General features: G+C 44.1%; 1 protein-coding gene across 2 annotated transcripts in view; it reads right to left on the bottom strand.

Annotated features, from left to right (window-relative positions):
* Positions 1-12,940, bottom strand: part of syde2 (synapse defective 1, Rho GTPase, homolog 2 (C. elegans)) — a 176,340-nt gene that overhangs the window by 92,071 nt on the left and 71,329 nt on the right. The window lies entirely within an intron of this gene.

Raw genomic sequence — 12,940 nt, 5'->3', positions numbered from 1 at the left:
TAAAAGCATTGGTCAATATTCATACCTATTCACCTACAAATACTATAAATTTCTAGATTACGATAAATATTCCTGTAAGTTTTAACAGCAACCCTATCTTCTCCAGTGGAAGTGCAGCATAAGCTTTTGATAAGGTCCCGCATGGGAGATTGGTTAAGAAGGTAAGAGCCCATGGGATCCAGGGCAATTTGGCAAATTGGATCCAAAATTGGCTTCGTGGCAGGAGGCAGAGGATAATACAGGGGGAGGTGGTGGTGTAGTGGTAGTGTTGCTGGACTAGTAATCCAGAGGCCCAGGATCTGGGGACATGGGTTCAAATCCCACCACAGCAGATGGTGAAATTTGAATTCAATTAATAAATCTGGAATTATAAAGACAGTCTAATGGCGACCATGAAACCATTGTCGATTGTTGTAAAAACCCAACTGGTTCACTAATGTCCTTCAGGGAAGGAAATCTGCTGTTCTTACCTGGTCTGGCCTATATGTGACTCCAGACCCACAGCAATGTGGTTGACTCTTAAATGCCCTATGAAATGGCCTAGCAAGCCACTCAGTTCAAGGCAATTAGGGATGGGCAATAAATGCTGGCCTAGCCAGCGACGCTCACATCCCATGAATGAATTTTTAAAAAATAGTCGAGGGTTGTTTTTGCGATTGGAAGCCTGTGACCAGTGGTGTACCACAGGGACTGGTGCTGGGACCCTTGCTGTTCGTAGTGTACATTAAGCATTTAGACATGAATATAGGAGGGATGATCAGTAAGTTTGCAGATGACTCGAAAATTGGTGGTGTTGTAAATAGTGGGAGGAAATCCTTAGATTACAGGGAGATATAGATGGGCTGGTAAAATGGGCAGAGCAGTGGCAAATGGAATTTAATCCTGAAAAATGCGAGGGAATGCATTTTGGGAGGACTAACAAGGCAAGGAAACACACAATGGATGGTAGGACCCTAGGAAGTACAGAAAGTCAGAGGGACCTTGGTGTACTTGTCCATAGATCACTGAAGGCAGCATCACAGGTAGATCAGGTGGTTAGGAAGGCATATGGGATACTTGCCTTTATTAGTCGAGGCATAGAATATAAGAGCAGGGAGGTTATGATGGAGCTGAATAAAACACTAGTTAGGCCACAGCTGGAGTACTGTGTACAGTTCTGGGCACCACACTATAGGAAGGATGTGATTGCACTGGAGAGGATGCAGAGAAGATTCACCAGGATGTTGCCTGGGCTGGAGCATTCCAGCTATGAAGAGAGACTGAAAAGGCTAGGGTTGTTTTCCTTGGAGCAGAAAAGGCTGAGGGGGGACATGATTGAGGTGTACAACATTATGAGGGCATTGACAGGTTTGATAGGAGGAAACTTTTTCCCTTAGCGGAGGTGTCAAGAACCAGGGGGCATACATTTAGGGTAAGGGGCAGGAGGTTTAGGGGAGATTTGAGCAAACATTTTTTCACCCAGAGGATGATTGGAATCTGGAACGCACTGCCTGAAGAGGTGGTGGCAGCAGGAACCCTCACAACATTTAAGAAGTATTTAGATGAGCACTTGAAACGCCATAGCATACAGGGCTACAGGCCAAGTGCAGGAATATGGGATTAGAATAGTTGGGTGCTGTATGGTCGGCACAGACACGATGAGCTGAAATCTCCCCTTGCCTTGTTAGTCCTCCCAAAATGCATTACCTCACATTTTTCAGGATTAAAATTCCATTTGCCACTGCTCCGCCCATCTATACCTCCCTGTAATCTGAGGATTTCCTCCTCACTATTTACAACACCAATTTTCGTGTCATCTGCGGCCTGTTTCTGTGCTGTATAACTCTATGACTCCAAGTCATGAAAGAGGGAAGAATACCAAAAGGAATATTCCAAAAATAGAATTTCTGGAAGCTATAAATGCATCTTAAACTACACTTTCCTAATTTCCTTTTCCCCTGGCTTTTAGTTTTCGCCCCTCCTTGCTAAAGGTGCTGATTTGTGCTGGGGTACAGTAGGGGACAGCAGCTTCCCTCCGGTGATTTTTTTTATTCATTCATGGGATGTGGGCATCTCTGGCTAGGACAGGATTTATTGCCCATTCTTAATTGCCCTGGAGGTGGTGGTGGTGAGCCACCTTCTTGAACCGCTGCATCCATGTGGGGTAGGTACACCCACAGTGCTATTTACCCAAATGGACAGCAAGCATGTACAAGACAAGATGAAGGTAAACCATAGGAGATGTCTCCACCAAATAGACATTACACCATGGCCACAACAAGCAGCTTTCAGCAGTGGTTACTGGATAGTGATCTGGAGCAGGGATCACAGGCAACTCTCTCAAGCACAGAATTGAGGCCAATTAGAGTGCATCTGTTACTGCATAAGCTGATCATATCTTTTTATGAATGTATTTGGAGTAATCACTTAATAGTTTACTCAAGAAGTTAAAGATGGCAACATATTATTAAATAAAACATTTCACATGGAAACAATGCTTCTTTTAGTACCAAACCTTTGTCTTAAGCTATAAATACTTGAAGATTTGATTGCTACTATAGGTCCAATGTTTCAGTATGGTTTCAGAGTGAAGACCAACACACATCTCAACCTACATGAGCACCCAGAGTGGCACATTACTAAATCAAAAGAGAAATCTCCAAACAAAAAGTGAAAAACCAAAAAAACTGACCTGTCAAAGAACAAAGAACAGTACAGCACAGGAACAGGCCAATCAGCCCTGCAAGCCTGCGCCAATCTTGATGCCTGTCCAAACTAAAACCTTCTGCACTTTCGGGGACCGTATCCCTCTATTCCCATCCTATTCATGTATTTGTCAAGAAGCCTCTTAAACATATTGTACCTGCTTCCACCACCTCCCCCGGCAGCAAGTTCCAGGCACTCACCATCCTCTGTGTAAAGAACTTGCCTCGCACATCCCCTCTAAACTTTGCCCCTCTCACCTTAAACCTATGTCCCCTAGTAACTGACTCTTCCACCCTGGGAAAAAGCTTCTGACTATCCACTCTGACAATGCCACTCATAACTTTGTAAACCTCTATCATGTCGCCCCTCCACCTCCGCCGTTCCAGTGAAAACAATCCGGGTTTATCCAACCTCTCCTCATAGCTAATGCCCTCCAGACCAGGCAACATCCTGGTAAACCTCTTCTGTACCCTCTCCAAAGCCTCCATGTCCTTCTGGTCGTGTGGCGACCAGAACTGCACGCGATATTCCAAGTGTGGCCTAACTAAGGTTCTGTACAGCTGCAGCATGACTTGCCAATTTTTATACTCTATGCCCTGACCGATGAAGGCAAGCATGCCGTATGCTTCCTTGACCACCTTATCCACATGTGTTGCCACTTTCAGTGACCTGTGGACCTGTACGCCCAGATCTCTCTGCCCGTCAATACTCCTAAGGGTTCTGCCATTTACTGCATACTTCTCACCTGTATTCGATCTTCCAAAATGCATTACCTCACACTTGTCCGGATTAAACTCCATCTGCCATTTCTCCGCCCAAGTCTCCAACCGATCTATATCCTGCTGTATCCTCTAACAATCCTCATCACTGTCCGCAACTCCACCAACCTTTGTGTCGTCCGCAAACTTACTAATCAGACCAGCTACATTTTCTTCAAAATCATTTATATATACTACAAACAGCTAAGGTCCCAGCACTGATCCCTGCGGAACACCACTGGTCACAGCCCTCCATTCAGAAAAGCACTCTTCCACTGCTATCCTCTGTCTTCTATGACTGAGCCAGTTCTGTATCCATCTTGCCAGCTCACCTCTGATCCCGTGTGACTTCACCTTTTGCACCAATCTGCAATGAGGGACCTTGTCAAAGGCTTTACTGAAGTCCATATAGATAACATCCACTGCCCTTCCTTCATCAATCATCTTTGTCACCTCCTCAAAAACTCAATCAAATTAGTGAGACACCACCTCCCCTTCACAAAACCATGCTGCCTCTCACTAATAAGTTCATTTGTTTCCAAATGGGAGTAAATCCTGTCCCGGAGAATCCTCTCTAATAATTTCCCTACCACTGACGTAAGGCTCACCGGCCTAAAACTTCCTGGATTATCCTTGCTACCCTTCTTAAACAAAGGAACAACATTGGTTATTGGCTGTCGTCAGATAAGAGGATGGTACTTTATGAACAAAGCATATTCAAGATATATTTTGATAAAGGGAAAAAATGCACTGGACATGCATTACAAAAGTACAGACCACATTGGGAATTCATACCTGCTGGAGTCAGAGAAGAAAATTATTTAGAGATAAACTATCTTTCAGAACTGTTGTAAATAGCAAATATCTAATGCTCCCATCAGTCAAAGTATTAGCCACTTTGACAAGTTTTCAGTAGCAGGATACGGATCAGTTAGGAAAAACAAATGGTCAGACAGATTAAGCCCTAAAACAAGACCTAGTTGAAAGAATAGGTTACTTGGGCTAAACTATCTTCTTTCACTCCATGTTTATGCTTTATAGATGACGCATTCTTAGGTGAGGATGATTTATATCCATGAGTTGTTACAGATTTAAAATCTCACAGCTGAAACCTCTTAAAGGAAAGTGACATTTGCAAAAGGAATCCCTACTGCTTACCCCAAGCAGGTGTTTATATATCTATTTCCGAAACTATTCAAAAACAACTTCAAAAATCAGAGATCCATATCCTTCCTCAATATTGATTTAAAGGGGGAAAAAAAAAGTGAAGTACATTCTATTCAAGGTACTCCACAATAGCTGAGAATAAATGAACATTACATATATTCTACGAAAAGCTTCATATTTACTATAGAAGACACAGGAGCATACAAACCAAGAAGGTTTAATGTTCAATTTGTGATAAGTTTGCTGATCTTAATGCAGTACAGAAATGTGCTAGGCTGAATGATGATTTTTAGTTCATCACTTAGAAACCTAAATTAAACTTTTAAAAGGAAAGCTGGAATCCTAAAGTCAACTTTTAATAAGACAGCAGCTAAGATGACCACCGCAATTGGCATTAAAATACATGTCTGAATAGCCCTCATCCAGAACAATGGCTTGAGCAGCTCAATGAGCTATCTAGTTTTACCTTAGTTAGCAAAGCATTCAAAGCCATCTTGGAACATTAACAGTGGTGGAGACGAACCTCAAGGTGTAATAATTGAAACAAGATGATCTGAAAGAGATTGGAATTCTTAAGACTTGGATCTCATTGAAGTGTAAAAGAGAATACACTGGGTTACTCATGAGACAGTCTCTCCAGCTGTGTGAAAACTTGGGAGTTTCTTTTGGACACATCAGACAAACATCTGAGCTAACGAGTGCAGGATCCCAGTGGGGCTGTCTCTCTCTCTCTCTCTCTCTCTCCAGGTAACACTATGTTTCGAACCATGGCTAGGGCAGCAAAACATCCAAGTCTATCATTGCTGCAGACAGACTCCATCTACATCACTGTCTCCAAGAAAACCCTGAACTAGGTAGCCACTTCTACCAACCAGAAACTTCAGGACCACAAATTCAGCCAGAAGACAACAGAATTACCAGACTCCACAGACTGTATATTAATTTATTTGTTCTGGACTCTAATCCAACCAAACTATTCTTCTTAACTCCAACCTATATGTGTGTAGTGAGCGAGAGCGAAAGTTCGAGCATAGTTTATGATTTTTACTTAAATCGGGCTTTGGCTTCAAGTACAACAAACTAACCTCTTTCTTGTTTAAACTCAATAAACCTGTCCGATTGGTTCTTTTATTATCATAGCACCTAAAAGAGTTAAACACTCAATGACTTGGTAAGCACGTCCACTGTTTAAAAGAAATAAACCCTGCTGCAGTCAAACAAGGAGAGGGACAAGAGAGGAGCCTGTCGACCCCTCCTCACCTGATTGTAACAGGACAGAAACCAAAAACAGGCATGTTCACCAGCTCAGTTAGTACTGTTGCTGCTGAGAGCAAGATGGAATTATATTTATATAATGATCTATTTTCCTGTATTGTGGAAAGTGTAAGTGTAAAGAGTCAATAAACATTGGATAAATCTGACAAAGGACAGAATGGTGGGCAAGAATATTAGGAACTAAAATATAAATACTGAATTGTGTGTCTTAACACTGCAAAAGCAAATTTAAAACTAAACCATGCATTTAAATTATACCTTTAATGTAGAAAAAGCTCTAAAAACATTTCAGAGGTATAGCAGAAAAAGGATGACATGGCAAAGGAATGGTGACCAAGAGCATGGTCAAGATGGTGTGTTTTAGGGAGGGTCTTAAGGGAGAATAGGGAGGTAGCGAGATGGAGGAGTTCAAGGAGAGAATTCCAGAGCTTGGGGCCGATGCATCTGAAGGCATGGTCAATAATTATGGAGCAGAGGGAGAGTGGACTTTATACAAGAGGTTAGAGTCAGAGGCACAGAGAGTTCACAAAGGAGGGGGGGGTATAGGAAGTAGGACTGGATGAGGTTACAGAGACCGGGAAGCACAACACCATGAAGGGATTTAAACAGATGCTGAAAATTATCTGTTGGAAACATTGGAGCAGCAGGATCCAATGTAGCTCAGAAGGGCAGGGGTGATGGGTGAATGGAAGGTGATGTGGTATAGGATACCCCACTTGGACGAGGTAAATTTTATGTAGGACAGAGGTTGGGAGGCTATCCAGCAGCATTGAAATACTCGAGTCTGGAGGGGTCCAAATCAAGAATCGGCATTTCAGCAGTAGATGGGCTGAGGTTGGACTGGGGTCAGGTGATGTTACAAAGGTAGAGGCAGATGTGTAGATTTCTATTGGAAGGGAAGCTCAGCTTGGGTTTGAACAGGATGCTCAGGTTGCCAACCATCTGGTTCAGCCTCAGGCAGTGACCATGGAGAGAATGGAATTGATGGCAATATATGAAGTTTGTGAAGGGGACTGAAGACAATGGCTTTTGTCTTCCCAATGTTTCGCTGAAGGAAATTGCAGCTCATCCAATAATGGACTTCAGACAAATAGTCTGACACCACAGAGGTAGTAGGGATGGAAAAAAGTAGGCGAGGTAAAACTGGGTATTGAGTGTGTACATGTGGAAGCTGAACATTTGTAGATGTCGCTGCCAAGAAGCGCATGCAGATGAAGAAATGAGGGTGCCAAGAATAGATCCCTGAAGGATACTGACAGAAATGATGCGGAGCAAGGATAGAAGCTATGCTGGAAAAAGTCTGGTTGCAACCAGATAAGGCAAGAGCAGGGCAGTCCTACCAAACTAGACAAAAAAGGGGGCACATTGGTGTGGTGAACTGTGTCAAATGCTGCAGAGCAGCTGAGAAAGGATAATGCACCATGATCACAGTCATAGGAATTGTAAATTGTGACTTTGGCAAAGGCTGTTTCAGTGCTGTGACTGAGTGGAAAGCTGATTAAAAGAGGGTTCGCCAAAAGGGTATGAATGAGAAGAAACAACACATTCAAGACCAAGAACAACTGGATCAGCAGCGTAGATACTCAGCATTTCAGTTGGGCTTTTACTTCAAAATGATCGAGAGAGATGATGGCATTCTTTTCCAAGTTATCAACTCGGGTAAATATTAGCCAGACTCTCAGAAAAAAGTTCTATGTTCTAACATTGTTCATCCAAATCGCAGAAGAATAAATCTTTAAAAAAAATGTAAACATTTCCACTTTGTACACAACCATCCATGTGACCTTCAATAAAAAGAGAGAATAAGTAGTTTATAATGTGATCCTATAGTCACAGGGAACTTGGTTGAGCTTTATTTCATTTAGGACCCTTACAGTTTAGAGAGAGACTGGACTATTTCCGGTCAGCCGGCTTCTACCTCCTTCTTAAAACCCACAAACAGGACTGTCCTGGCACACCCATTGTCCCAGCCTGTTCAGTGAGGTAGGAACTTATTTCTTCCCATCTTGACTATCTTTTCTCCCCTGGTCTCGTCTCTTCCCACCTACATCCATGACTCTTCTGATGCCCTATGTCAATTTGACAATTTCCAGTTTCCTGGCCCCAACCGCCTCCTCTTCACTATCCAATCTCTCTACACCTCCATCCCCCACCAGGGCGGTTTGAGGACTCTCCACCTCTTTCTTGAACAGAGGCCCAACCACCACCACCTTCCTCCGCTTGGCTGAACTTGTTCTCACATTGAACAACTTCTCCTTCAACTCCACTCACTTTCTTCAAGTAAAAGGGGTTGCTATGGGTACCTGCATGGGTCCTAGTTATGCCCGTCTTTTTGTGGGATATGTCGAACATTCCTTGTTCCAGTCCTACTCAGGCGCCCTCCCGCAACTCTTATTCCGGTACATCGATGACTCCCGCACCGAACTGGAAAACTATCAACTTTGCTTCCAATTTCCACCCTTCTCTCACCTTTACAGTGATTTAGTTGTACTTCTTTCAATTTAGTATACTGTATTCACTGCTCACAATGTGGTCTCCCCTACAATGGGGAAACCAAACACAGATTGGGTGACCTCTTTACGGAACACCTCTGCTCAGTCCAAAAGTCCATAACCCCCGAGCTTCCGGTTGCTTGCCATTTCAACAGCCCGCCCCCCACTCTCATGCCCACATATCTGCCCTGGGCTTGCTGCAGTGTTCCAGTGAACATCAACGCAAGCTCGAGGAACAGCATCCCATTGACCGATTAGGCACACTACAGCCTGCCGGACTGAACATTGAGTTCAATAATTTCAGAGCAATATGGGCCCCCTTTTTATTTTCAGTTTTTTTTTCTTTTTTCTTTTCATTTTATTTTAGTTTGTTTCATGATTCATTTTTCTTACCATGTGCCTACCCACTGTTTTTTTCATGTTTGTGCTTTGGGACAGGGCTGTTCATTTTTCTGTCCATTAGCACCCTCTGTGCACTAACGCTTTGTCTTTCAACACACCATTAACATAGGGCAGCGCAGTGGTTAGCACCGCAGCCTCACAGCTCCAGCAACCCGGGTTCAGTTCTGGGTACTGCCTGTGCGGAGTTTGCAAGTTCTCCCTGTGACTGTGTGGGTTTCCGCCGGGTGCTCCAGTTTCCTCCCACAGCCAAAGACTCGCAGGAAAATTTGCCATTGTAAATTGTCCCTAGTGTAGCTAGGTGGTAGGAGAATGGTGGGGATGTGGTAGGGAATACAGGATTAGTATAAATGGGTGGTTGTTGGATGGCACAGACTCGGTGGGCCGAAGGGTCTGTTTCAGTGCTGTATCTCTCTATGGCTATGACTCTATACTGTTTGCCTTTGCTCCATGACCTTCTGGTCAGTTATTTGCTGTGACCCTATCCTATCAACACCTTCACTTTTGTCATCTCTTGCCCCACCCCCCGCTTTATTTGCTTAAAACCTATTACATTTCTAACCTTTGCCAGTTCTGATGAAGGTTCACTGATCAGAAACATTAACTCTGCTTCTCTCTCCACAGATGCTGCCAGACCTGCTGAGTATTTCCAGCATTTTTGGTTTTTACTTCAGATTTCCAGCATCTGCAGTATTTTGCTTTTATATTAGACTAGAGTCTGTCATTCTAGAATTGGCCTTTATAGCCACTCCAGGCGCTGCTTCACAAACCACTGACCACCTCCAGGCACTTGGCCTCCTTGTCTCAAGAGACAATGGGTAAAGAAGAAGATTAGACTAGACTATTCATCTTTTGTTTTAATACAAAACCTTTTAATTGGGTCAGTTGAACTGGGGTTAATGATACTGGCCAGAATTTGCAAATCCCCAGCTTGCAATATCTTTCCAAACAGAAATGTTTCAATTCTTGCACTGAAACTGAAAATAATGTATGCTGATTTAAAAAGGCAGTTTTTCCAGGACAAGAAAATGGTCTTTTCATCTACATAACTGAAATTTAGTATGCATGAATCTAATCTTTGTGGTCTCCTTCAACTGTAGTCAAAAGTACCATAAGCTTTGGAATAATTCGTGCACCTTCAAATGGTACAGCTATCAACACAACTACTAAACAGCAGATGGAATGTCATTCTACTTTTCCTGCAAAATATAGCCTCGATTTGTGTCCATTTCACCTTTGTATAGGTCATATAAAAGGAATTCACAACCACACCAACTTCTATAAGCTCCATCGACTCTGCACATGGAAATAAGGGGGCCATGCCTTAAATAGACTGCCCCAGATCCTCTTACAGGAGGATCAAGCAATAAATTAACTGTTCTCCAAGATGGTATTTGACAAAGTCCTCCATTAAAATCAAGAGTGAGGGAAAGAAAAAGCACAGGAATTTAGGGGGTCATCCAAATGTGCTCTTCTATGTCACAATACAACCGAGCATCCCTCCAGAGCTTTTCTTGCCAATTGCCATAAAAGGTCACTGCGACCCTGATCATAAGACTAGTCAGTCATTCTCAGAGGACAATGCAATGTTTTAAAATAATTATTTTCAGAAGGATACCATTTTCTATAGACACAAGTAACAAGCCATATACTGTTTGACTTCAGTTTCACCAGAAAATGGCTAGGAGGAACTCAGCAATCAAATTAGTGCTTGCTTCCAGAAGGTCAATCCCATGTCATGCAGTAGACATTCTCTGGATTTTTCACCCTGTTATTAGAGGAGATGAAATAGATGCCAATGGCTCTAAAGCTTACACAGCTCATCAATTTTCTGTTTTAATTTGTTCATGGGCTATGAGCATCGCTGGCAAGGCCAGCATTTGTTGCCAATCCCTAATTGCCTTTAAGAAGGTGGTGATGAGCCACATTCTTGAACTGCTGCAGTCCCCTGGTGTAGGCACAACCACAGTGCTATTAGGGAGTTCCAGCAACAGTGAAGGAACGCTAACAGATTTAAAATCAGGATGGTGCATGGCTCGGAGGGGAACTTGCAGAAGGTGGTGTTCCCATGCATCCGCTACCCTTGTCCTTCTGGGTGGTAGAAGTTACAGGTTTGGAAGGTGCTGTTGAAGCAGCCTAGTCACAGTATTCATATGGATCGAATCCCACTACGGCAGAAGGTGGAATTTTGAATTAAATTAATAAAAAAATCTGGAATTAAAAAGCTAGTCTAATGATAGCCATGAAACCATCGTCAATTGTTGTAAGGAAGGAAATCCGCTGTCCTTACCGGGACTGGCCTACATGTGACTCCAGACCCACAGCAATGTCTTTGGCTTGCTAGGCCATTTCAGAGGGCATGTAAGAGTCACTCAGTTGTACCTAACTGCTACAAAGTCAATAAGGAATGAAACCAGACGGACCACCCAGCATCAACCTAGGCACTGGAAACGACAACGGCAAACCCAGCCCGGTTGACCCTGCAAAATCCTCCTTACTAACATCTGGGGGCTTGTGCCAAAGTTGGGAGAGCTGGCCCAGAGACCAGTCAAGCAATAGCCTGACATAGTCATACTCACGGAATCATACCTTACAGACAATGTCCCAGACACTGCCAACACCATCCCCGGGTATGTCCTGTCCCACCGGCAGGACAGACCCAGCAGAGGTGGCTACACAGAGGTATACAGTCGGGAATGAGTTGCCCTGGGAATCCTCAACGCTGACTCCAGACCCCATGAAGTCTCATAGCATCTGGTCAAACATGGACAAGAAAATCTCTTGCTGATTACCACCTACTGCCCTCCCCTCAGCTGAGGAATCAGTACTCCTCCATGTTGACCACCATTTGGAGGAAGCACTGAGGGTGGCAAGGGCACAGAATGTACTCTGGGTGGGGGACTTCAATGCACATCACCAAGAGTGGTTCGGTAGCACCACTACTGACCGAGCCCTAACAGACATAGCTGCTAGACTGGGTCTGTGGCAGGTGGCGAGGGAACCAACAAGAGGGAAAAATATACTTGACCTCGCCCTCACCAATCTGCCTGCAGCAGATGTAGCTGTCCATGAGAGTACAGTTCAGAGTGACCACCACACAGTCCCGGTGGAGACAAAGTCCTGTCTTCACATTGAGGATACCCTCCATCGTGTGGTGTGGCACTACCACCGTGCTAAATGGGATAGATTTCGAACAGATCTAGCATTGCAAAACTGGGCATCCATGAGGTGCTGTGGGCCATCAGCAACAACAGAATTGTACTTAACCACAATCTGTAACCTCAGAGCCCGGCGTATTCCCCACTCTACCATTATCATCCAGCCCGGGGGACCAACCCTGGTTCAATGAAGAGTGCAGGAGGACATGCCAGGAACAGCATCAGGCATACCTCAAAATGAGGTGTCAACCTGGTGAAACTACAACACAGAACTACTTGCCTGCCTAACAGCATAAGTAGCATGCAATAGACAGAGCTAAGCGATCCCATAATTAACGGATCAGATCTAAGCTCTGCAGTCCTGCTACATCCAGTTGTGAATGGTGGTGGACAATTAAACAACTAACTGGAGGAGGTGGCTCCACAAATATCCCCATCCGCAATGATGGGGGCACCCAGGACATCAGTGCAAAAGATAAGGCTGAAGCATTTGCAACAATGTTCAGCCAGAAGTGCCAAGTTGATGATCCATCTCGGCCTCCTCCTCAAGTCCCCAGCATCACAGATGCCAATCTTCAGCTAATTTGATTCACTCCACGTAATATCAAGAAACGACTGAAGGCACTGGGAACTGCAAAGGCTATAGGCCCAGACAGCATTCCGGCAATAGTACTGAAGACCTGTTCTCCAGAACTTGTCGCGCCCCTAGCCAAGCTGTTAGAGTACAGCTAAAACACTGGCATCTACCCGGCAATGTAGAAAATTGCCCAGGTATGTCCTGTACACAAAAAGCAGGACAAATCCAACCCGGCCAATTACCGCCCCAGTCTACCCTCAATCAGTAAAGTGATGGAAGGTGTCATCAACAGTGCTCTCAAGCAGCACTTGCTTAGCAATAACCTGCTCAGTGATGCTCAGTTTGGGTTCTGCCAGGGCCACTCAGCTCCAGACCTTATTACAGCCTTGGTTCAAACATGGACAAAAAAGCTGAACTGGAGAGGTGAGG

This window comes from Heterodontus francisci, chromosome 8 (genome assembly GCF_036365525.1).
Source record: "Heterodontus francisci isolate sHetFra1 chromosome 8, sHetFra1.hap1, whole genome shotgun sequence".
In the NCBI taxonomy this organism is placed as follows: domain Eukaryota; kingdom Metazoa; phylum Chordata; class Chondrichthyes; order Heterodontiformes; family Heterodontidae; genus Heterodontus; species Heterodontus francisci.
This window is presented reverse-complemented; position numbering and strand designations above follow the sequence as displayed.